Raw genomic sequence first — 26082 nt, forward strand, 5'->3', positions numbered from 1 at the left:
TAGTGCCCACCTGTAGCTAAGAGAGACAACTCACTATTGTTCTAAAATGATGGATAAATTTGTTTTTTCCCTCTATCTAGAATCCTTTGAGAGGGACCTGACACTGATTCTGACCACTCCAACAGCTATCAAAACACCTGAAAGCAAATCATGAATCCATCACTCTAGAGTCCAGCCTCAGAAGACAAAAGAAAAATGAGGAGGAGCCCAATAGAGGGATGCTTTTGGAAGCCCTTGTCAAGAACCTCCAATGGACTCTTGTAATGCTAATTACTCTTGCCTTTACTTCTCCTTCACATCTCCTAGTCACAATTCAAGGACTTTCTTTACCCCATAGAGATAAGAGTTATGCAATTGGGGAGTCTTTTAGATAGAGCCACTGAAGGAGTATTCCAATTGCCTCACCCTGCGTCCCTGTTCAGCATTGAGGAAGCCAGAGTGGTCTGCATCCCAATCCCCTATCTGCAAACTGGGTAACCTCTTCAGAGGATGGTGTGATACGAATATGAGGTAAGAGCTGGCTGAGCTGTTAAGGTAAAAAGACCCCAAAGAAAAGTAGCCCTTTTCTTGGCTGAAAGTCAAAGTGTCCCTGGCCCTCTTAGCAACATGCTCTGTTCCAAAGGCTAAAAATGTCAAATGTATTTGGAAGCTTATATCTAATCCTTAAAAGATTTTATGGTTACCTCTTCAGAGGGGAGAATGTTAGAGTAGCCAAAAGCCTCATAAAAATAAATAAATCAATCAAAGAAGAAAGAGTACACAAAGTTATTAGAAAAAAAGGTGATGGGGAGATATGGGAGGAGTTGGAGGTGAGGGAGTGGGTATGGATTTGATCAAAACACCTTATATGCATACTCCTCCCATGTCTCCCCATCACTTTTTTCCTGAAAAACTTCGTGTACTCTTTCTTTTGAAAGAGGGGGTGTGCTTTTTGCTACTTTAACATTCCTCCCTCTGAAGAGGTAACCCTAAAATCTTTTAAGGATTAGATAAGAGTTCCCAAATACTTTTGACATTTTTGACTTTCGGAACAGAGTATGCTGCTAAGAGGCCCAAGGACATTTTGATTTTTAGCCAAGAAACTGGCTACTTTTCTTTGGGGTCTTTTTACCCTAACTGCCTAGCCAATTCCTACCTCCTATTCTTATCACACCATCCCCTGAAGAGGTTACCCAAATTGCCAATAGGGAATCAGGACACAGACCTCTTTGACTTTTTCCATGCTGAACAGGATGTAGGATGAGGCAATTGGGGTACCCCTTCAGTGAGTCTATCTAAAAGTCTCCCCAGTTGCATAACTCTTAACTGTAGAGAGAATAGAAAGTCCTTGATTGGTGCCTACGAGATGTGAAGGAGAAGTAAAGGCAAGAGTAGTTAACATTACAAATTCTAGACAGGGAACCAGAAAAAAGTCAAAACCGGCAAATTTAAAATGTTCATATCAGAGTCCACTGGAATTTCTTGATGAGAGCTTCCAAAATCATCCCTCCACTGGGTTACTCCTCATTTTTCTTTTGTCTGCCAAGTTCACCTGTGTTATGTCATGCAGGAGGAAGTCAGAAGAGGCTTTCAGATTGCTTGGAACCAGAGTTACAGATGGTTGTTAGCCATCCTGTGGGTACTGGGAATCAAACCTGGATCCTCTGAAAGAGTGGCCACTGTTCTTAACCACTGAGTCATTTCTCCAGCCCCATCCCCTGAATTTTCTAATCGGGTTTTACAATTCTATCTTCATTTCAGCTAGAGTTTTCTTATTTCTCTTTCCTGCATTCACTTTGAAAATCCTTAATTGTTTTTGTTATTTCATTCCATCATATATTTGTATTTTCTTGAGCTTCACTCAAGAGTTTATTCTTAGTCACTTTGAGTTCATCGAGGTGTTTGTTTCTATCTTCTTTAAACACATTGAAATCTTTGGTCACTTTTATGGTTGTTCTTCTAAATATTGTGTCCTGGGATTCCTCTAAGTAATTCTCATTGTAGAACATTTCTATAGGACCACTGGTTTGGGTTGGGGACCTATTGTCTTGGATTTTCATATTTTGTTTGTTTGTGATATGATCACATACCTGGTCATATAGACTTTTTTGTTGGTTATGTGCCTGATATGAAATTTTCACCTGCCTTTGTTGAGCAGAAGTTTGGTCTTGTTTTTATTGCTGTCCTAGGTTGGTTAACCTCAGATAAGGTATGAGGATTTAGTTGGTCAACCCTTTGGATTTTCAGTGTTGAATTTTTATTAGAAGGACAGGAGTTATTCTAGGCTATTCTGGTACATGACCTGGGCAATCACAGGTAGGCCTGTGAGTGTGAAAACTGCAGCAGATTGGGTAAAGTTCTAATTAACTTACCAGGCTGGTCTGGAGTGAGAGAAGGGTCTGGAGTGACCCAGTCTAGTCCTGAGAGTGTGGAGACGGCAGTGGCATGGGTAGCATTCTTCCATTTCTCAAATCCTGACACAAATGTTTCTTTCCTCACCACGTAGTGATCTAATTGGTGTTGTGCAGTTCTCCATCAAGTAATGACACAGGGAATCCAGACTCATTTCTTTGCAACATCTTCATATTCAACATACAGCCTCCAAAGAATTGCCACTAAGTAAGATCAGAGCTGTCTATTGAATCTTTCTGGGGCTCATATTCTAATAACAATTATGTTTATATAACAGCTTTTTCTGAGTGCCTGAAAACTATTGAATAACAACCAAGCAGGGAATAGAGACATAGCAGTGCACAAATTACTTCATTTTCATTTCTTTCATTATTTTCACTCTATTGGGTAAGACAAATAAGTAAAGAATCACCCTTTTAACAATAATTGAATACTGTAACAAATGATACACATAATAAGTACAAGACAATGTAATACAAGACATACTTAGCTTGGGGGTCAGGAGAGGGTATAAAGCTTGAAGCTTCGATGCAAAACATAGAGTCAAGTGAAGATGGATAAGAAACATCAAGGTCTCTGGTTTTTACAACAGGTAGAGAAAGATACCACACACAATGAAGAATGCTGTATCTGACACCAGCAGTCTTGGTTGAAAAGTCCATGGTGTTGTTTCAGGATACATTGAATCCACGGTTCCCGTGGGTCTTTCTGTAGCAAATGTTAAGCAAAGAATGGGCACTAATGCAGAGCTCGTTTGAAATATGTGCAATATCAGAGTAACCTTACGTTCCATTTTTCTTTTTGCTAGCTCTATAACTTCAGAAAATGTCTAAGTGATACTCTATCCTTTTCTCCAGATATAACTTTACCACCTGGTATGGTTTAGATCCTGCCTATCCCCCAAAGGAACATGTGTTCAGTGCTTAGTCCCCATGGTGGTACTATTAGGATGTTCCGGAACATTTGAGGTGGTGGATCTAGATGAGGTCCTTAAGTCATTTGAGGTGTTCTCTCAAAGGGAAAGTAGCAGACAAATATTCCTGACACAAATGCACAAATAGCCACAAATAACCCACATCATAGTTCCCAGGATCTGAACTCAAAAATCTTTCCATAAGTTTATCAACCCACATCAGGGAATCCAATGCCAGGAAGAAATAAGTCATGTCCTCTGAAGGGAAGTCAGTCATCCTTTACTTCATTATTCTTTACAAACTCCACTCCTTAAATGTTTTTTCCACTCTTGGAGCCCCTCCTGTTCAGCAGGAGTTTTTCTTTCCTTTGCTCTCTAATAAATTTTCTGAATGCTCTTTCTCTCAAGTTTGTCTGCTTCCTTCTTTATAACCCTTGAGATATGATCCTGGATCTGAGAAATGAAGCAACAGTTTGTTATACCATCAAAAAGATGGCTAATATACTGCTCCCTCCCTAAATTTATCATTATTGAGAAAATTCTCTCTTAAATCGCTGTACATTTTTTCTTTTTTTGGTCTTTTTGGGACAGGGTCTCTCTGTAGCCCCAGCTGTCCTGGAACTCACTATGTAGACCAGGCTGGCCTTGAACTCACAGAGATCCACCTGCCTTGGCCTCCCTAGTGCTGGGATTAAAGGCGTGCACCACCATGCCCAGCCCCACTTTTACATCTTTTAACCCCCAGCACACCTCTAAGAGGATTAAAGAAGAGTATTCTCATTAGCAGCCAAAAGATGTTATCAAGTAGTGAATCACTGGAGATGGAGAAATGGTTCAGTGGTTAAGAGCATTTGCTGCTCTTGCAGAGGACCTGGGTTCAGTTCCCAGTGCCAACATGGTGGTTAAAAACTGTAACTCCAGTTCCAGGGGATCTGAAACTCTTTTCTGCCCTCCTCAGGCACTGCAAACATGTGGCAAACTTACATACATGTAGGTAAACACCCATGCACATAAAATAAATTTAAAAAAAAATTAACAGTAAATCACTGACACACTAGCAGGAAAGGCTTCCCAGTTTTAAGTATCACTTCACAGACCCAGATGACGTCAGCAGTAGCACTATAAAAAGAAACTATGAAAAGCATTTGACCATCTTAAGAAGCCAGGATTCTGTAATAATAAGAAAATGTCCCACACTGAAGAAGGCAAGAAAAGGGGACTAATTTTTCTGTTTTCACTTTGCGTAGTTTCTTCAGTCTTGTAGGCAACAAGGACTGATCTTAAATTCAGCTTCACTTCATTTGAAACATATAGTTGTTCCTGTAATCTTGAAAACATACTGAAACTGAGTCTTAGAATCACTCTCATTAGGTAGTTCCTACTTAAGTCTGCTAGAAATACTAACAGCCCCAAATTTAAACTGCATATCACATGTGTTGAATGTGCTGATCAGTGACTCCTACCTGCTTTTGTAAACTCTTATCTGAAGTCATTTCAGATCTTAAGTCTGTGAATCTGCTTCAAACAATGCTTCCTAAATCTCATTCCAATACTATTCATGCTTTTAAAGGTCAGTCAAATAAAAATAACAACCAATAAAAAAAAAAAGAAGTGAGTGTTCACTGTAGATTCTCCATATGAATACAGTAGTAGGAGTGCATTCCTTTTAACTCATTTGATGAATGCTCTACTAATGCTCAGAAATCTGTCTCTGGAAACCTTGGGAAATGATTTGAAATGAGTCTTCAGATAAATGAAAATGAAAAAAAGAGAGATAGAAAACCAGTGGAAGGTCATCATACACAGAAACAATTCTAGCATCAACAATTGAGAACAGAGCATCTATTTTAATTTTTCAGGTATGTGTTGATGAGGTGAGTTGGAACTGTTTAATTGCTAATCTCTCGAAGGAAGAAATATTCCATGTTAATCAAATTCAGTGATGACAGAAAATGTGGAGGTGGATTAATCGCTTCTAATGACAGAACAATTTTCTTTAAAAGTGAGTTTCATAAATAAGAAGTACAATTAGCCAAAAGAGAACTCTGTTCTTAAAGAATGTACACACACACACACACACACACACACACACACACACACACACAGCCAAGATCCTATTGCTGCATAGATTATAGGATGTTCAAGTTTTAACGTTGCTTTTATAAAGGCACAATAATAACTGAAAGACAGCATCGGAACCTCATGCTTTGAACTAAAGCACCTGATGCATACATAAAATTTCAGCTTAGAGAGGGAGAACTGAATGAAAGTTTTAACTCTATTTTAGGTCGGTTGATGTTGCTATGTGGTCTTTTATATCAATTCCTTTGAAACCCATAAGATAACATACAAAGATGTTAAGGGACTAGAGGTTTGAGTTTATCATCTTATTAACAGAAAATGCATTAGATGACTAGGTATACAGCTCCAGAAAGCATGTGAGTTTTTATTTATAAATAGAGAATATGAGAAATATGCAAAGTATAAGTTAAAATATTATGTAATGAAGCTTGTAGCAGGAAAAATTCCTGCTTCTCAGACTAAATGAAAATTTAGAGTTGGAGTTGATACTTGGCAAGCTAGGCATGAAAGTAAGACCATCACAGAGAGGTGAACAGGGACCAAGAGGTACAGTTCTCATATTATAAAGGATACTTCCCTAGGTCTCTGTTTTCCTACAGAAAACCCCTTCAGTAACATTCTTAAATCAGGCACTCTCTTTTCTAATAAATTAGTATTTTTGAAATTCAGAGTCTTTATTGTTCTAGTGAAAACCATAAAGTGTCTTTTACTGGCACTAATCTGTTTTAAAACTATAGCTGCATTTTTGTCCACATCTTTACATTTTCCCTATTTCTTCACCAGATATCACATTTTCATATTATTCTACTCTGTCTCACCACAGAGCTAGGAGTAGTACAAGGTAACTATGCCATAGTCTGGATATTGTAATGTCTTCAAATTTCCTTTGCTTAACAACTTAGTCTTTTTTTTTTTTTTTTTTTTTTTTTTTTTTTTTTTTTTTTGGTCTTTTTGAGACAGGGTCTCCCTGCAGTCCTAGCTGGTCTGGAACTCACTATGTAGACCAGGCTGGCCTTGAACTCACAGAGATCTGCCTGCCTCTGCCTCACAAGTGCTGGGACTACAGGTGTGTGCAACCACACCCAGCTAGTCATTACTTTTTAATACAGCCTCACTCATATTTTCATAACAGAGATATGATGCAGCCATACTTTTGCCAAAATGTAACACCACTGGTTCTAGCATCTCCTAATACACTTTATTGCCATCTGCCAGCTCATTTTTCTTAGACTTCTGGTCATGGCAGCTCCTTCAAGAATGGACTACTAAGTTGTGTTTAGAATATTCTACAGCTCCTCTATCTGGAAGCTCCAAATTCTTCTACATCCTTCCTGAAAAACAGTTCCACAAATCATATAAACCACATTGTATTAATCTGGGTTCTCCAAAGAAACAGAACCAGTAGAATGAATATATATGTATAGAGATTTATCAGCTTAGCTCACAGGATAGAGTCTGAGTAGTCCAACAATGGCTGCACCACACTGGAGAAGCTGAGAATCCATAGTCACCCAGTCCATGAAGCTGGATGTCTCAGTACCCCAAACTGGTGCTGAAGGTCTGATGAATTCCAAAAGATCAGCTAGTCTTCAGTCTACAGCAGCAAGATGAACTCACCAGTGAGAGACAAGGCAAGCATCACCAAGCCAGGCGTTCTCCTCTGCCTTGGCCTTTTATAAGGGCTGCCATCAGAAGGTAACACCCACATTTAGGATGTGTCTTCCAGCTTCAGATGATCCAATCAAGAAGATCTCTCTAATTTCAGTTAATCCCAGATCCAGTCAAGTTGACACCCAGGATTAGCCATCACAAGTCCACCCCTTATCAGCTTGACACCAAATAGCATCTCTCTATGTCATGCTTAATTTTCAAATGAAAACAATGTTAAGGTCATAATTTCACTTAGCATGATATGACTATCCCATAATACAATGAACAGTGCATTATATATATACCTTAGAGTAGGTGATAAGGTCTTTGAGGAATGCTTAGTCTTTAGTATCATAACCCAATATAATCATATAGGTTCACAACACTTAACACTTATCTCAATTACAAATTCAAAAAGAATAACACAAGTGTCTGCTTAACATATGTGTATACATGCACAAGCCTATTCTTAACCAAATAGGACAAAAATACTCATGTCAATTACAATCCACCTTTCTGTAACTGGTCACATAGCCTAAGTTGGTATTAGTAACTACCTTGCTCTACGACCCATTCTGTATTTCCTCCACCATCAGAAAGCACCTCTGCAGGTCTTGGCTCTTTCCCTAGAGGTGTGACCCATACTTTCATACCTGAAAGTATGGATTGGGTTGTTGCAGTTTCCCATTGACCTTAATCACAGGACATGGTACACCAAAATTTGCCCTAAGGAATCTCCTGCCTTCCAGATATAATCTTCATTACTGCCATTGTGGAGAACCAGTCCAATTTCCCCATGGTAGTCTGGGTCAATCACCCCTCCTAATACTGTTATTCCTTTCTTAGCCTGCTGACTTAAGGGCATCAGAAGACCAAAGTGGCCAGGGGGAAGTCTTAGCTTCCAGTTCCAAGGAATGTTTGTTGTGTCTCCTGGCAGAAGCACCCCCCGATCTGGAACCAAAACATCTAAGCCAGCAGAGTGCAAAGTCGAGGTTACAGGAAGCAAAAATTTTCCTAGTGGGTCACCAAGGGTGATAGTGAGTGGAATCATTGCCACTTCCACCCCTTGATTCCTGGACCTGTGACTCCTGGCTATAGGAGAAATTGTACCATATATTGGACCTTGATTCAAAGCATACATCCTTCTGGAGGACCCTGCCCCAGCCCTCCAGGCTATTGCCATCTAGTTGGCACTGTAACTGTGTCTTTAAGAGGCCATTCCATTGTTCTATCAAGCCAGCTGCTTCAGGATGGTGGAGAACATGGTAAGACCAATGGATTCCATGACCATGGGCCCACTGTTGCACTTCTTTGACTGTGAAGTGAGTTCCCTGGTCTGAAGCAATGCTGTGTGGAATACCATGACAGTGGATAAGGCATTCTGTAAGTACCTGGATGGTAGTTTTGGCAGAAGCATTTACGTGCAGGAAAGGCAAACCCATAACCAGAATAAGCGTCTATTCCTGTAAGGACAAAATGCTGTCCCCTCCAAGATGGAAGTGGCCCAATGTAGTCAACCTGCCATGAGGTTTCAGGCTGGTGGCACTATGGGAATAGTGCCATATTGGGGGCTCTGTGTTGGTCTCTGTTGTTGGCAGATCTGGCACTCAGCAGCAGCTGTAGCCAGGTCAGCTTTCATGAGTGGGAGTCCATGCTGTCAAGCCCATGCATATCCTCCATTTCTGCCACCATGGCCACTTTGTTCGTGGGCCCATTGAGCAATGACAGAGATAGCTGAAGAAAGAGGCTGAAAATCCACAGAGTGGGTCATCTGATCCACTTGATTATTGAAATCATCTTCTGCTGAAGCCACCTTTTGATGAGCGTTTACATGAGACACAAATATGTTCACATCCTTTGCCCATTTGGAGAGATCTATCCACATACTTCTTCCCCAAATGTCTTTCTCACCAATTTTCCAATCATGCTCCTTCCAAGTCCCTGACCATCCAGCCAAACCATTGACTACCACCCATGAATCAGTATATAATCGCACTTCTGGCCATTTCTCCTTCCAAGCAAAATGCATGACCATGTGCACTGCCTGAAGTTCTGCCCACTGTGAAGACTTGCCTTCCCCAGTGTCCTTCAGGGTTGTTCTAGAAACTGGCTGTAATGCCATAGCTGTCCACTTCTGAGTGGTGCCTGCATAGTGTGAAGAATCACCTGTAAACCAAGCCCTAGTCTTCTCTTTCTCAGTCAGCCGATCATAGGGCACACCCCATGAAGCCATAAGTGCATGCTTGAGAACAGGAGGCATCATAACAGGAGTAGGAACCATAGGCATTTGGGCAACTTCTTCATGTAACTTGCTTGTGGCCTACGGGCCTGCTTGGGCCCGATCATGTATATACCACTTCCATTTGATAATGGATTGTTTCTGTGCACATCCTACTTTATGGCTTGGGGGGGGGTCAGATAACACCCAGCTCATGATGGGCAGCTCCAGTCACGTGGTGACTTGGTGGCCCATTGTCAAACTTTCAGTTTCCACTAAGGTCCAATAGCAGGCTAAGAGCTGTCTCTCAAAGGGAGAAGAGTTGTCTACAGAAGAAGGCAAAGCCTTACGCCAAATCCCAATGGCCTCCACTGTGATTCTCCTATGAAGGCCTGCCAGAGACTCTAAACAGCATATTTATCTGCCATTGATACCTCTAGCACTATCGGGTCTACTGGACCATATGGCCCAAGAGGCAGAGCAGCTTGTACAGCAGCCTGGACCTGTTGAAGGGCTCTTTCCTGTTCCAGGCCCCACTCAAAAGTAGCTGCCTTCCAAGTCACTTGATATATAGGTCGTAGTAACACACCCAGATGAGGAATGTGCTGCCTCCAGAATCCAAACCGGCCCACTAAGCATTGTGCTTCTTTCTTGATGGAGGGAGGGGCCAAGTGAAACAACTTATTCTTCACCTTAGAAGGAATGTCTCTGCATGCTCCACACCACTGAACTCCTAGAAATTTCACTGAGGTAGAGGGCCCCTGAAATTTGGTGGGATTTATTTCCCATCCTCTTATGCACATAGCTTTACCAACAAGTCCAGACTGTCTGCTACCTCCTGCTCACTGGATCCAATAATCATAACATCATCAATATAGTGGACCAGTGTGATATTTTGTGGAAAAGTCAGGCAATCGAGATCCCTTCGAACCAAGTTATGGCACAATGCTGGAGAGTTAATATACTCTTGAGGCTGGACAGTAAGGTATACTGTTGACCTTGCCAGCTGAAAGCAAATTTCTTCTGGTGGTCCCTATGAACTGGTATCAAAAAGAAAGCATTTGCCAAATCAATAGCTGTATACCAGGTACCAGGAGATATATTAATCTGCTCAAGTAAGGAAACTACATTTGTTACAGCAGCTGCAATTGGACTCACTACTTGATTACATTTTCAATAGTCAACTGTTATTCTCCATGACCTATCTGTCTTCTGCACAGGCCAAATAGGAGAGTTAAAGGGAGTTGTGATGGGAATCACCACCCCTGCATCTTCCAAATCCTTGATGGTAGCACTAATTTCTGCAATCCCTCCAGGGATGCAATACTGGTTTTGGTTCACTATTTTCCCCGACAGAAGCAATTCCGGTGGTTTCCATTTGGCCTTCCCAACCATAATAGCCCTCACTCCACAGGTCAGGGAACCAATTTGGGGATTCTGCTAGTTCCTAAGTATATCTATCCCAATTATACATTCTGGAACTGGGGAAATAACTATAGGATGAGTTTGGGGATCCACTGAACCCACTATCAGTCAGACTTCAGCCAAAATGCCATTTATCACCCAACCTCCATAAGCCCCTACTTTAACTGGAGGGCCACAATGCTTTTTAGGGTCTCCTGGAATCAGTGTCAACTCAGAACCAGTATCCAATAGGCCACAGAAAGTCTGATTATTTCCTTTCCCCCAATGTACAGTTACTCTAGTAAAAGGCTGCAGGTCCCTCTGGGGAAGGATGGGGGAAAGGCAAACAGCATAACCGTTTGGTACTATGACAAGGTCCTTCCTCAAGGGCACCCAGCCTTCTCTTCATTCAAGGGGTTCTGGGCCTGTAAACTGTCTCCAGTCTGAAAATTAGTTGACTGAGCGGGATTCTCTATTGCTACGATCCAATACTGACTTCCTGTCAATTGTCCTAGAGCTTTTCTGCTTATACAGGTCAAATAAAAACTTAGTAGGCTTCTTATGTATTTGGTTCCTTGGAACGCCATGATTGATTAGCCAGTACCACAGGTCCATTCGGGTCATGCCATTTTAAGTATTGTTTTGCCTTTGCTGCCCATTAAGTTAAGTATGCTCACCTTGTCTTTGGTAATTCAATACTGCCACCTGACCTGTACTCTAGGGTCCTGTTATACCTATTATATTTACATTTAATTTATGCAATTGAGCAGCAGCATCTCCAACTGTAAGATCCAGCATAAGAAAAAGAGCAAAAACAAAGCTCTTCAAACGTTCTGATGTCTCTCTCAGCACTTTCCATCTTATAAAATCAGTAAAAGGAATGTCCTCTGGGCCCTCCCCTTGTGGAGGATTTGGTTTTGTACTGCAAATACACTCAAGCATGCCAATTTGCCTGAAGCCTTACAATCCCTTCATCAACACTAAGCAAAGGGATATCAGGTACCTCCAGCTCTCTGTCAATAGGCCATCTTTTGAGAAATACCTCAGCCAACCAATCAAATAAACTTTTAACACCTTTTTGAACTGCATGAGCTTCCATATTAAACTTAAAATCCCCAGTCAGAGAGCCCATGTCAATAAACTCAGCCTGATCCAATTTTATGTTCCTTCCACCATTATTCCATACCCTTAAAATCCATTCCCAGACATATTCATTAGTCTTCTGGTTGAATGAATTAACAAATTCACTAAGTTCTTTAGTGGTGTAGCACACCTCCTCAGGGACCACACTTTCTATCTCTCCTCTAGGGGTCTGTTTAGCTTTGAATCTGGTTATAGGTCTAGAGGCAACAACATCTGGGCCCTAGGGCACATCAGCTTTGTCTTGCTGAATGGGATTAGCTTCCTCAATGGGATTAGTTTCCTCAGGCAAGGGTGGGGAGGGTGGGTGTGCTGAGGGTGGGGAGATTAATTCATCAGGTGAAGCAAATTCCTTAGAGTCTGAGGATTCAAAATCCTCAGCCTCCTCAGGCTTCTCCCACACATCTCCATTCCATGTGTCAGGATTCCAATCTTTTCCTACCAATGCCCTCACCTTTACTGCTGACACCTTTTGAGGCTGGAAACTAAATTTGTGTTGTAGGTCAGCCAAATGTATAATAAGGGCTCCAGCTTGATTTTCTGCAGCTTTCAATCTCTGACAGCTGGAGAGAAGATTCTCTTCCAGGGTACACTTGGAAACTCTTAAACTATTGATTCAAATCTGGAGCTTGTCAATTTTATCATGAAGCTCATTGTTTAGGCTTCATCACTTTATCCAGAGATGCTAGAAGTAACCAGTCAGCATCACTATTTTTCTTATTTTTCCACAAATTGTCAAATGTTTTATAGTCACTAAATTTCTCACTCTCCACAAGAAGCAAGTTAGAAGATTCAAATGTGTCTATGTCCATAATTGTTCCAAATAGGCTACACCATGGATTTTCAGTGCTCTCCATGCTATCTGAAGATCCTGAATTGGAGACCCTGATCCAGAGAGCCCATTAAAGAAATTCATCCTTTCAATTCTGTTTCTCTAGAACCACTCCTGGTACCACAATCTGTATTATTCAGGGTTCTCCAAAGAAACAGAACCAGTAGAATGAATATGAATATTTATATATATATATATATATATATAGAGAGAGAGAGAGAGAGAGAGAGAGAGAGAGGAGAGAGAGAGATTTATCAGCTTAGCTCACAGGATAGAGTCTGAGTAGTCCAACAATGGCTGCACCACACTGGACAGGCTGAGAATCCATAGTTGCTCAGTCCACGAGGCTGGATGTGTCAGTAGTCCCAATCAGGCACTGAAGGTCTGACAAATTCTGAAAGATCAGCTAGTCTTCAGTCTATAGCAGCAAGATGAACTCACCAGCAAGAGAGAAGGCAAGCAGCAAGAAGCCAGGTGTTCTCCTCTGCCATGGCCTTTTATAAGGGCTTCCATCAGAAGGTAACACCCACATTTAGGGCATCTTCCAGCTTCAGATGATCCAATTAAGAAGATCTCTCATTTCAATTAATCCTAAATCCAGTCAAGTTGACACCCAGGATTAGCCATCACACACTTGATCAGATTCATCAGAGTAATAGCCCCACTCTTAGGTACTAATTTTATGTGTTACTCTCTATTGTCTTTGCTATGACAAAGTGCCTGGCAAGAGCAACTTAAGAAGGGAACTGTATATTGGGGCCAATATTTGAGGATACGATCCATCATCATGGGAAAGGCATGGTGCAGAGAGCAGCTGATGTGGAGGAGGTAGGAGCATGAGGGAGTTGGTCACATTGTGTTCATGGTCAGGAAGAAGAAAGAGATGAATTCCAATGTTCCACTCACTTTTTCCATTTTATACAGCCTTGGACCCCTGCCCATGGTATGGTGCTATCCATGTGCAATTTGGCCTTCCTCTTTACTCAGTTAAACCTCTCTGAAAATATCCCCATAGACAAACCCAGAGGTGTGTATCATCTAGGTAATTCTAAATTCCGTCAAATTAGCAATCAAAATTAATCATCACAGAAGCCTACACAATAACCCCAAACCACAATTTGAATCTCCTTTGAACTTTATGTGAACTTTAATCTTTAAAAAATTTATTTTTATTGTATGTGTATAAGTGTCTTACCTACATGTATGTAAGTGTACCTATGTTGTGCAATGCCCACGGAGGCCAGAAGAGTGTATCAGATCACTTGAAACTGGAGTTATAGATGGTTTTTAGCCACCATGTGTGTGCTGGGAATTGAACCCATCTCTCCAGCCCTGTGTGTACTATAATCTTACCAGAACAGTAGATGCTCACAAACTCCACTGTTTATGCTTCATTCGGTATGTGGTCCCCCACCAACACTTTATGCTTTTAGCTTATCGCTGTTAAGGAATAACTGGTAGGAAAAACAACTCTGTGTGCCTCATTTCCCACTACCTTTCATTACTCTTTTCGGTAAATGATTGAAATACACAGGGTAGAAGCTAGAAAGAAGAAATGACACTGAAATTACGTCTGGTTGCTCATGTTTAGTAACTTCAGGTGCCTTTTTTCTACATTAGAAAAAATTATGGTTCAGATGAAAAGTGTAAAGTCTCCTGACTGTCAGAACTCTGCCCCTTGGGATATTTTTATGTAGTACTCAACTAAGTCTCTTTAAAGTCCCAATCTAGTACATTCACTGAAACTCCAAGGTTATGAGGAAATGTAAACTGTCCATGTCTTCTCACAAATTCTGATCAGTTATTGTGGATTTTAAGATGACAGTGGCCAGCATGCAGCACAGAGCCCTTTGAGAATGGGGCCCTTCTGAAGCTAGGACCTTTATTACTGTCAAAGTTTCACACCATAAAGCAGCCATTTGAGGAAAAAAAAATAATGACACAGCATGTAACAGCACCTCTTCCCAGGCTCCTACAAAAATAAACTGAATTACATTAATAAAAGGCAAGCATAATGCATGTTTCATGTTGCTCTGGAGTCCTCATAGGGAACTGAGGACCCAAAGAGAGAGTTAATGTCAATAACTTATATAGATATTTGGAACATAAACAGTATGAAACTTGTTATAGTAAAGGGATTTAGGTCAGAGTAGTTAATTGGATAAAGAAGTGAGTATAGGAAGATATGAGTTCATTCTACAAGGCTGGTTTGTAAATATTTCCTTTAGCTTTACCTTTGTATCCTTAGATATGAGTGTTACTTTTTTATATTTTTTTAAAATTATTTATTTAATAATCACATAATTAGAAGGATTTCATTACAACAGCATTGACATATTCAATAACAATTTCCTGAGCTAATATGCATCTCTTTCAACATTGACTGTAAATTTTTAGGTTTACAGTTGAATTAATAGTTATATAATATTCTACTCAGTATAAACCCTATAAGACACAACATTAAATGAGGTTTTAACCTTTAAAAATGATCTGCATTTATTATTAAAATACGGTTTCATACAGAAAAATTCATTTTTAATACAATTGACACTAAGATGTTTGCAAATGCATTTCTAATCTCTATATATCTGATTATTACTAGTCACAGTCAGTTACTTTCTGAGCTCCTTGGCATCTGAACATGCATATAAAATCATCAGGTAGATTTCAATGGTAATGTTTCTCACATCTACTAATTATTAAGAAGTAAATTTTTATGCTTCTTCCTCAAATATAACTCATTTTTATTTATTGATTTGTGTGTGTTTATATTTCATACAGAACATCCCAAACAATCTTATTCATCTATATACATACATCCCAAGTGGCACCTTCCCATAGCCCCCCTTCCCACTGGAGCTCATATACTTTGTCATCCCTGTTACTGTCCACTGTGTTGTTAGTGCCCCCAACCGTTCCCCAGAGCTTGTCAACCTGCTGAGTCTAGTAAACCTATCTAGAGTTCCTTGTATATATTTTTTTATTTTTCTTAGAAGAAGCCTATCATTACAGCTTCAAAATGTTCAATAACAGTTTCCAGAGCAAAGATACAGCTCTTACAAAAATGGCTATAAAAATTTTAGTTTCAATGTTGAATTAATACAGTTATACAATATTGAACTCAGTATAAGCCCTGTAAGACATAAAATTGAATGAGTTTTTAACCTTTAAAAGATCTCCATTTCATTTTAAAATATACAGTTTCTTACAGAAAGACTCAATTGTTTTTGCTACTAACACTGAGATGTTGGTGCATGCATCTCTAATCTGTATGAATCTGACTATTACTAGTCATAATTGGTTGTGCTCAGATCCTTGGCACCTGTGTATGTCTATAAAGTCATCAGGTAGATTTCAATGGTAGTGTTTATCACCTTTACTAATTAACATGATGTAAATTTTTATGCTTCCTCTTCAAATATACATTTTTTTAATTTGTTGATTTTGTGTGTGTGTATATCACACAGAACGTCTCAAACCATCTTATTCAACTAAACACCCAGTTCCCATAGCCTCCCTCCCCCCACTACAGCCCTTATACTCTGTTATCCCTGCTACTGTCCCCTGTGCTGTTGGCACCCCCAGCCATTCCCCACTACTTGTCCATCTGGTGAATCTAGTCAGCCTATCTAGAGGTCTTTGGTTTAGGAAGGTCAGCTGTTCCTCATCGAGCAGCAATCAGTTGTCAATATTCCTTTAGATAAGATTGGGGTCTGCTGTTCAATTTCCCAATTCTATGCTGGGTTACTATCTGGGAATCCCTTTGGCCACCCTGGCCAACAACTCAAAAGAAGGTATCTACTATCTGGCATTGTTGCTTGTTATGTAGCCTTTAGCTATACATATGGACTCTTAAAAATTATATTGGCCCCTTTAATCTTTGGTTATACTTTCCTTCTGGGTGTTTAAGGCCATACAATAGGCCCAGATAAAGCAATTCATTCTTACTCTTAAGGGGGTTTGAGGATCTGTTCCGTGGGGGTCACACAGGCTTGGGAGGAGCCCCTGGTTCCTTTCTTTTACCAGTTCCACCTATGTAAATATAAGTCAAAGGTCCTGCTCAACCATGGCTGACATCGCTTGGAAGCATGGAGGAAATGTTTCCCCTCTGTTTACTCTCCTCTTTGTAGACTGGACACTGGTTCAAATCCAAATTGAGGGTCTCCTTGGCCTACTTGATCAAGAGGACAGGTGACCCACTGCAATTATAGGACATTTTGAGAGACACTCATAGTCCCCTGGAACTAGTTGACCCAGGAGGTCAAGGAGCAAAAACTGTCCTTTATGGCCCTCTGACCAAATTATTATAGGCCTCAAAGTATGTCTGTTAAACATCCAAGAAGGTTAGTTCCAAAGGTCTGGTACTTGTAATTACTATGTGCCACGTACATAAATCTTGGGCAAAAACCAATTATTCTCAAATAAACCTTACCTAAGACATATATTTCTTGATCTGGTATGTATGATTTGTCAGTAGGTTGTTGGACTAATATGGTTCCCTTTAGTTTTTAAAACTAGCTAGACATTATTTATCTCTTGCATTGTATAACCCCTCCATCATGGTTTCCCCAATTAGGGTGGCCCCATTTTCTCCATTTCTCCCTTAATAATACCCTTCTCCTATGGTCCTACCTCTCTTGGACTTCTTTCCCTTTATCCCCTATGTTTCTTTCCTCCCCCCCTCCCTTAAACGAACCCAATTTTTATCCATATCTCCCTTATTAATGCCTGTTTCCTACTGTTCTTCTCTTTCAGGTTATTTCTTTTCCTTTACCTTTACCTCCCTGATTCCTTTCCATTATCCTGATTCCTGTAGCTATGTCTGGATACATACTCACTTATCAGGATTTGTTTCTAGGATCCACATATGAGGGAGAATGTATGTCAATTTTTTTTTTCTGAGTCTGTGTTACATCAGTTAGTATAACAGTTTCTAGTTCCATCCATTTACCGGCAAGTTTCATGACTTCATCTTTCTTTACTGCTGAATAAAACTCCATTGTATAAATGAACCATATTTTCTTTATCCACTCATCAATTGAGGGATACTTAGGTTGCTTCCATCTCTGAGCTATTACAAAAAGAGCAGTACCAAACATGAGTGTACAAGTGTGTCTACAATAGGATGAGTTCTTTGGGTATATGCCAAGGAGTGGTATAACTGGGTTAAATGGTACGTTCATTTGTAGTTTTTTAAGAGTTCTCCACACTGCTTTCCATAGGGGTTGAACAAGTTTGCAGCCCCACCAGCAGTGGATGAGTGTTCCCCTTTCCACACATCCTCTCCAACATTTGGTATCATTTGTTCTCTTGATCTTAGCCAGTGTGATTGGGATAAGATGAAATATTAAAGTGGTTTTAATTTTCATTTCCCTAATTATTAGTGATGTTGAACATCTTTTAAGATGCTTCCTAGGCATCTTTACTTCTTCTTTTGAGAACTCTCTGTTCAGCTCCTTAATTCATCTTTTAATTGGGTTACATCTTGTCTTGATTTTCTGTTTTTTGAGTTCATTATATATTCTGGATATTAAACCTCTGTCAGATGTTTCACTGGTGAAGATTTTCTCACATTCTGTAGGCTTTCTATTCATTTCCTTGGTAGCCTCCTTTGATGTACAGAAGCTTTTTAGTTTAATGAAGTCACATTTGTTGATTGTTGACCTCGTTCCTGAGCAATTGATGTCCAGTTTAGAAATTCTTACCTACACCTATATCTTTTAGGTTTTTCCCAATGTTTCCTTCTAACAGTTTCAGAGTTTAAGGCCTTACATTGAGGTCTTTGATCCATTTGGAATTGCTTTTGTGCAAGATGAAAGATAGAGGTTTAGTTTCATTCTTCTACAGGTGGACATCCAGTTTTGCCAGCACCATTTGCTGAACATGTTCTTTCCTCTGGTGAATGTTCTTGGCCCCTTTGTGGTTGAAATTGCATGTACTCATATTTGAGTCTTCAATTTTATTCCATTGATTGATGGGTCTATTTTTGTGCCAGTACCATGCTGTTTTTATGCCTATAGCTCTGTAATGCTTAAAATCTGGTATAGTAATCCCCCGGCATTGCGCTTAGTGCTCAGGCTTGCTTTGGCTATCCGAGGTCTTTGTGCTTCCATATAAAACTTAGGATGGTTTTTACCAATTCTGTGAAAAATGTCATGGGGATTTTGATTGGCATTGTATTGAATCTATAAAAGGCTTTTGGTAGGTTGGTCATTTTCACAATATTAATTCTTCCAATCCATGAGGATGGGAGGTCCTTCCATCTTCTGATGTCTTCTTCAATCTCTTTAATGATTTCAAATTTTCATTGTAGAGGTCTTTAATGTCTTTGGTCATTTTTATTCTCAGATATTTTATTTTATTTTTTGCAACTATTATGAAGGGGAGTGTTTCCATGTGCTCTTTTTCTGATTGCTTGTTATTGGTGTATAGAAAGAGTACAGACTTTCATAGGTTAATTTTGTAACCTGCCACTTTACTGAACGTGTTAATAATTTCTAGGAGTTTTCAGGTGGAATTTTTGGTGTCCCTTAGATATAATATCATATCATCTGCTAAACAAGGATAATTTGATCAATTCTTTTCAATTATTACTCCTTTAATTTCTGGCTCTTGTGTTATTGATCTTGCAGGAGTTTCAAGCACTATGTTAAAGAGAAGTGGAGATACTGGACAGCCTTGTCTGGTTCCTGATTTCAATGGGAATGCTTCTGGTTTTTCTCCATTTAGAATGATGTTGGCTGTGGGTTTGTTATATATGGCTTTAATTATGTTGGGGTATGTTCCCTCCAGTCCAATTCCCTCTAAGACTTTGGATGTAAATGCATGTTGAATTTTGTCAAAGGCCTTCTCTGCATCTATTGAAATGACATTGTAGTTCTTATCTTTGAGCCCATTTATATGATTTATGAAGTTTATTGACTTACATATTTTGAACCATCCTTGCATCTCTGGGATAAAGCCAACTTGATCAGGGTGGATGATTTTTTTGATGTGTGTCTGTATGTGGTTTGCAAGTCTCTTGTTGAGAATTTTTGCATCTATGTTCATTAAGGATATGGGTCTGTAGTTTTCTATTTTGTTGTATTTTTACCTGGTTTGGGTATTGCTTCAAGAACTCTCTGAATGGCTAGTTTGTGGAATGAATTCTTTCAGCCTATTCATGTCATGGAAGAGTTTTCTTTCCCCTTCAACTATAACATACATTTGGGTGGGTAAAGTATTCTGGGTTGGCATCTGTAATCATTTAGAATATGGGTCTGTTTAAGCTGTTAATCTCTTCTTGGTTTAGTTTTGGTGGTTCCCATGCCTTTAGATATCTGTCCATTTCTTTTAGGTTTCCAAATTTAGTGACATATAGGTTTTTAAAGTGGATGGAACTGGGTTGGTCTAGATGCAAAGGATCAGGAAGCAGTGGCAGTTCCCCCGGCGTCTGGGGCACCAAGACAAAGAAAGGGAGAGCATAGGCTAGGAGGAAAGATAGGTGAGGGAGATGGGAGGGTGAATGAGGCTGGGGGAGTCAAGGTGCGGAGGATGCAATGGACTTACCCAGGAGAGAGGCCTCCAGTAGTGCAGGCCCAGGGAAGCAGAGGGAGGTGAGGGTGGGACCAGGCGCAGAAGGCTCCTGGGGATCTTGAGAAGGAACTGAGTCTGTCTGGATGCAAGGGATCAGGAAGCAGTGGTGGCCCCAGGCTAAGAGTCAGCCCGGCATCCAGAAAAGAGGCTGGCAGGCGGTATATCCCAGGGAAGCAGAGCATAAAAGTGTTATTTTAAATGTTATCTCCTGCTTTAAGAAATAGCACAAATGTCATCAAAATCTTACTACACCTAAAGTTCAACAGGCCAGAACAACATATTTTATGTGGTATGTTCTTAATTTCTTCAATTCCTTCTTGGGAGCTATAGTTTCTATAAGCCATAGAAGAATGATGACCTGTAAGAATGTCTACTAGATATTAGAGTTTTTTCAGTTTTTCTACCAGTGCCAAGTTTCAGAGAGCCAAGTTTCAGAGCAGGCAAAAATTGCACCATAGCAATATTACTAACTACTTCTAATTTGATCTTTATTAAATGTCTGTTCCACATTAAAAATTGTATGAAAGAATGTTGCTTACCAGCCTATCCTGCAGCCTTGACCTATGAACATAATGCCTTCAGCACTGTGGTAGTTCGATTGAGAAGGGTGGTTGACCACTTAGTCCTCAGTTGATGCTGTCTTTTGTGGAGGTTTAGAAGGTTCTGCCTTTCTGGAAGAAGTAGGTCATTCTGGGGTGGGCTTTGGGAGTCCATAGACTTGTCCCACTTATGGTTGGCTCTTCAGTTTCCCATTTGCTGTTGGAAATGTGAGCGCTCACCTTTTGTCTCCCAGCCAGCATGCCTACTGGTTGCTGTCCTGTTTCCCTGCCATAGTGCACTCATCTTCTGGAACCATAAGCCCAAAGAAACCCCTCTATAAGTTGGTTTGGTAGTGGTATTTTATCACAGCAACAGAAAAGTAACTTATATAAACACCCATATGGCTGTTTCCTCTTATTATAAATCTATTTTCATAGGAATTATTACCTGATTGAAAAGAAAACCAAGATACAAACTTTATCTGTAGAATAATTTGATTTTATAAAAGCTGGAATGAAAATACTCAAAAATTCAGAAGTCTATTTTATTTAATTTTATATATTTTCCATACAGAGTTTGCAACTGTTTTAATGTAAAAAGGTGCTGGTTTTTTTCTGTAGAGGCAGTATGGTAAATCATGATCACTGTCTTGGCCATCTCCAGACTTTGATGGTTGTGTTGTTCTTGCTCAGAAACATGCAGCAGTGCTTAAGAGCAATAACCAAGACTCACACTTGGAATGTAGTCTATGTTTTTAAATTGTTTAAGCCTCAAAAGTCAACTGGCCATGGTAAAATACACTTGTATACAAGGCAGATTAGAAAGCCACCTTTCTTGTAAAGAGAAGCTGGAATAAAATTTAAAATAATAGATTATTCATCCCGCTGCCCCAACTATAGGAAGAACTCAGTAAGCATTTCGTGAACTGCTTCAAGTTTTTCAAGGTATTCTCTATGGGCATTTGATTAGTCACACAGATTCTCTGAACACATTAGAGTTGGAACACAAGGGAATTCTATTTCCTTGTTTCCATCCTAGGTCTATTCTTACAATATTTACATACTTTTTATGTAACTTGAAGATTTTGAAATCTCTTCATAAAGCACACATTCACGTCTTCATCAAACCCCTTAAAAGAATTTAAAACATAAAATGAAATCATATTCAAGTGAAGGAGAAGTGATTTCTTTAGAACTCATTGCTGAAGACTCAATAGCTAAACAAACCGGGGACTTTTAAATTCACCCCCCCCATGCAATTTTCAAGAGACTTCTTTTGTTCTAAAATTAAGCCTCTTGTTCTTTGAACATTGACCAGTTGTGGATCTCTTATTAATTTCCATCTATTTGAAAAGTAAGTTTCTTTTATAAGGGTTAAAATATGCAATATGTGTAAGAAGATAAAAACTTAGAGGGCAGTTTATTACTATGTCCATTTAGCAGAATAATAGCATTGGATTCCTATTTAAGGCCTATGATCCAGCCAGCCACAGAGTTTTGTCCCATTTAATGGTACCATGTATGAGTTCCATCTCGTAAAGCAGGCTTTAAGTTCAATGAGAAAGCAGTTTGCTACTTTTTTAATGTTCGTGCCACTTTTGCACCAGTGAGCATATCTGACTACATCAATCTTTATGGTAGCTCACAGGGTTCACAGATAGGTAAGACTGCTGATGACTTTTTTCTGCCAGCAATGTGCATAGCACCTTCCAGAACTGAAAGCTATCCAGTAGGCATGAAGCTTCCAGGTAAGTACCTTATTGATTTCTATATGGCCTATGACTTAAGTATGTGGGCGTCAGTATGCATAGAATAAGAAACTGTACAGTGCTCAACTCTAAATGGGATATTTACATCATGCCCTCTACCCCCTCAGGGATCACTGCAGACAGAAAGATTATAAGAGTGAGACATAGTAGAAGTCTGCAGCAAAAATGTTATGCATGACAGGGCCACTATACAAATGAACTCAAAGCAGGTATGACTGCATGCACAAGATCCAGGAAGCCAAAATACCAGCATAAATGGAGGAGTACTTCATGAAGTCCTACCTCTAGCTTAAGGAGCTATTGGAAATTGATGGCTTCTAGGTAGTGAAGAGTCACCTTCCTTCAGGAATGCAACACCTGAGAACCTGCAATAGATTGTCTTATATACTATGCATATACAGGTGACACTAAGTGAACTCAATGGGTTAAAAAAAAGAATACACAAAGTTGGGGGGAAGATGTGGAAGAGGATTTGGAGAGGAAGGAGTGGGTGGATTTTATCAAAACACATTATATACATATAAGAAATTATAAAATTTGTGGGGGTCTTTTTGAGACAGGGTCTCCCTGTAGCCACAGCTTTTCTGGATTTGCTATGGAGACCAGGCTGACCTCCAACTCATAGAGATCTACCTGCCTCTGCCTCCTGAGTGCCAGGCATGTACCAACACACCTGGATGAAATTATCAATTTTTTAAGAAATTAATTGGGCATCATCTCTTTGCAATATTGCTCAGATCTTCTGATCCAAAAGCCTGATGGATAACAGGGATAGTGATGGTTAATCTCAATTACCTACTTGATGAGATCACGATTCCTCCATGAGATGGGCCTGTACGATATGCTTGTTGAGGACTATCTTGACAAGGTTAACTGAGGTGGGAAGACCTGCCCATTGTAAATGGAATCATTGCCTGGTATGATATTTTCAACTAGATAAAAAGAACCTGTAATTGTTAAAAAAGCGATCAGTACCACTGAAGGGAAATCTCCCATTCTTCATTAGGACAATAACAAACATCCTGAGGGTAAAACTTCACGCATCAGAGGGTCCATCTTCTGATCTACGTTCACTGGAAAGAAGAAAGTCTAAAATGAAGGAGCTCCCTGATCCTCAATGGCAACTGTCCAGACATGTGTTTCCAGATAGGTAGCATACAGAAGCTGATGCAGCTGTGGTCCAAAGAGGCCAGGTTCCATCTTGAGCTAGCAACAGAACTTGGCAGCATCATTTACATGGTACTGATTTTTCAGACACGGAAGATGCAAGAATGAGGAGGTCCAGGCCAGGCAAGGCAGGACAGAGTCCGAATCCCTACAAGGAAGCCTAGAGAGGCTGTGAAGGTGAAGGTTAAGTCTAAGTTGTAATTGAGGCAACAGGATGTTGAAAATATCAGAACCACGGGGCATTTGAGAAGGAAACCTGCAGGCATGGAATGGAGCCAGGAGAATGGAGTGAGGCTGTAGGCTGAAGTGCTATAGGAATGAGGCTACCAAAGCCTTTTGGGTACCCATCAATCTCAACAGGAGTTCCTGATGCTGGCTGTGGAACAACAGTTTGGTGTTTGCCCTGCTGGTCTTGTTTTGGTTCAATCATTCATTGCTGTGCCATTATTCTTCCGTTGTGGAATGAACGTTTATTTTGTGCTATTGGAAGTATGTTACATGACTTTTTATCATATAGGAGCTCACAGTTAAGAGATTGCTTTACATCTCTGATGAGTCATGGACTTTGGAATTGCTAAAGACTATGGGCACCATTGAAGTTGGATTGTATTTTACATTATGAGCTGAGACTTTGGGAATAAATGGTAGAAAGTTATGCCCCAAAGAGGTGTTGTTTGGGTGTCAGGTTGACAAGTGGTGTGAAAATCAAACAGCATCCAATCCCCTCCTCCCATGGTCCTTGTGACAACCTGAGAAAGGAATTCTCCAAACCCTGATTTGAAGAATCTTAACGAGTTTATTGGACTTGCTAACTGAGCCTGTGGTACGGGTTTACTTACAGAAAAGCAGGTGCCCCTCCCCCTTCACAACTTGTGTTCGAAAGTCCACACCCAAACATAAATCCCATGGTTCTGGACAGCCTCAAAAAATGGCAAGAGACCAGTCTCATGGTTTTCCCAGGTTTATACACTTAGCCCCTCCACTGTAAGCAGCGATGGCCAACTGATTGGCTGGAAGAGGGAAGGGGAGTGATTCCTTTGCAGACCATGGGAAGGAGGCAGGTCCATGGCTTCTCATCACAGGGTCAGAGAAACATCCGGGTCACAGGGTGGAATTGTGACGACTAATTTTGATGATTAATCTAACTTGAGTAGACCCAGAATCAATAAGAGATAAGCTGATGGGTACACCTATGAGGGATTTCCTTCATCAGGTTATTTGAAATGGTAAAACCTGCCCGGACACTTTCTGGTGCCAGCCTAGATAAAAAGTCCATGGGAAGCCTTTGCTTCTTGCTTCATGGCTTTCGTCTCTCTCTGGCAAGTTCTATCCTGTTGCTGCTGTCACTGTCATTACATTCTTTCACTAATACCAGAATCCAGCTTCTTCAGGCTTCCAAAGTGAACTGAAGACTAGTGTTTCTCCAGGAATCCTCCAGACCCTCTGTGCCAGGTTGAGACTGCCAAGGAATCTAGCCTCATGGACTGAGTAAATACCGGATTCTCCATTTCTCCAGTGTGAAGACAGGCATTGTTGAACTCTCTAAACTTGATCCTGTAAGTCAATTGAATAAACCCCCTTTTAATAAATACTCATTCCCTTGACCTGTTCTTTTAGAGATCCTAAATAATACAGGTAGTATAACTAAACTCAAAGACCGGGAACTAATGATTGTCTTCAGGAGAGGATCCAAAGCTAGGTGGCTGAACAGCATTCTAACATGGAGCTTTTATGCACAAAGAATGAGCCTGATTGGCTTGGTCCATATGTAAATTAGGGAACATGTTAGGGTGTTCTTGAATCAATGAATATGTGGAGAAAGGTTTTGATTGGTTAAAAGACATCTAAAGGCGTATTGACAACTGATTGCTGCTAGAAGAGGAACAGCTGACCCTCCTAAGAAAAGACCTGTAGATAGGCTGACTAGATTCACCAGAAGGGCAAGTAGGCAGGATTGGCTGGGGTGCCAACAACACAGCAGACAGTAGCAGGGATATGAGAGTATAAGGGCTCTAGTGGGGGGAGGGAGGCTATGGGAGGGTGCCATCTGGGAAGTGGGTGTATAGTCGAATAAGATGGTTTAGGATGTTCTTTGTGATACACACACACACAAAAAAAAAAAAAAATCAACAAATTTTTTAAAATGTATTATATTTGAGGAGGAAGCCTGTAAATTTACATCATGCTAATTAGTAGAGGTGATAAACAGTATCATTGAAATCTACCCAGTGACTTCACAGACATACACAGGCACCATGTATCCAAGTGCAACTGAGTATGACTAGTAGTAATCAGATACATACAGATTAGAGATGCATGTGCCAACATATTAGTGTTAGTAGCAAAAAGAATGAGTCTTTCTGCTAAGAACAATATATTCTAAAATGAAATGGAGATCTTTT

General features: G+C 40.1%; 1 pseudogene; it reads left to right on the forward strand.

Moving 5' to 3' along the window:
* Positions 1-505: 505 nt before the first annotated feature.
* LOC103748855 overlaps positions 506-26082 on the forward strand; it is a 76412-nt pseudogene continuing 50835 nt past the window's right edge.

The sequence above is a fragment of the Nannospalax galili genome, unplaced genomic scaffold (genome assembly GCF_000622305.1).
Source record: "Nannospalax galili isolate Female #2095 unplaced genomic scaffold, S.galili_v1.0 scaffold326, whole genome shotgun sequence".
In the NCBI taxonomy this organism is placed as follows: domain Eukaryota; kingdom Metazoa; phylum Chordata; class Mammalia; order Rodentia; family Spalacidae; genus Nannospalax; species Nannospalax galili.